Here is a 788-nt window from a genome sequence, read left to right as displayed (position 1 = left end):
AGGCACTGCCTGGGCCAGAAACCTCTCAGAGGAGGCAAGGGAGCTCTACGTCCTGAGTTGCCTGGGCCAGACCTGCTTCTATACCCAGGCCCCATCAACCATTGCAGCCCACATGGGTCTATAGGGTCCACCTGACCCAACAGCCTGCAAACACCTACAGAGTCTGCTCACCCACATCCACAGGGACCATACACTCTGACAGAGACCATATCCCTGAATATATTCATAGAATCCATAACTCTCATACACACTTACAAAGATTTTTTAGTCCTCAGACATCCATAGGGACTAAATTTCCTGCATGCACTTATAGGGACCATAACCTCATGGATACCTATAGGACAATACTTACTACATACACCTATAGGGACCAAATCCCMTGTACACATCAATAGGGACCATTCCCCCCACCATGGCCCTGTAGGGTCCATTACCCCACAGACACTTATGGGAACCATACAGATTACTGACTCAGAGGGACCGCACTCCCTGAACCCCTCTGTAAGGACCAGAATCCGTGCATGTCTACAGGGACTACACAGCACACCCATCCATAGGGATCATACCCCCTGCACACATCTGTAGGACCGTAACTCCATGCACCATACCTCGCACACGCTCATGGGGACCACCGCTCCTGCACACGCCTGTGTAGACCTACAGGAACCATAAGGCACGCACACTTAGAGGCACCAGAGCGCGCACACCCTCGCAGCCCGCTCGGGCAGGCGGGGCCGCGGGGCGGCGCGGTCCGGTGCGCGCTGCCCCGGGCGGGCCGAGGGGGTGCC

This window comes from Rhea americana, unplaced genomic scaffold (assembly GCF_003343005.1).
Source record: "Rhea americana isolate MKP2758 unplaced genomic scaffold, rheAme1 scaffold_249, whole genome shotgun sequence".
Taxonomy (NCBI): Eukaryota; Metazoa; Chordata; class Aves; order Rheiformes; family Rheidae; genus Rhea; species Rhea americana.
Note: the sequence above shows the minus strand (reverse complement) of the source record.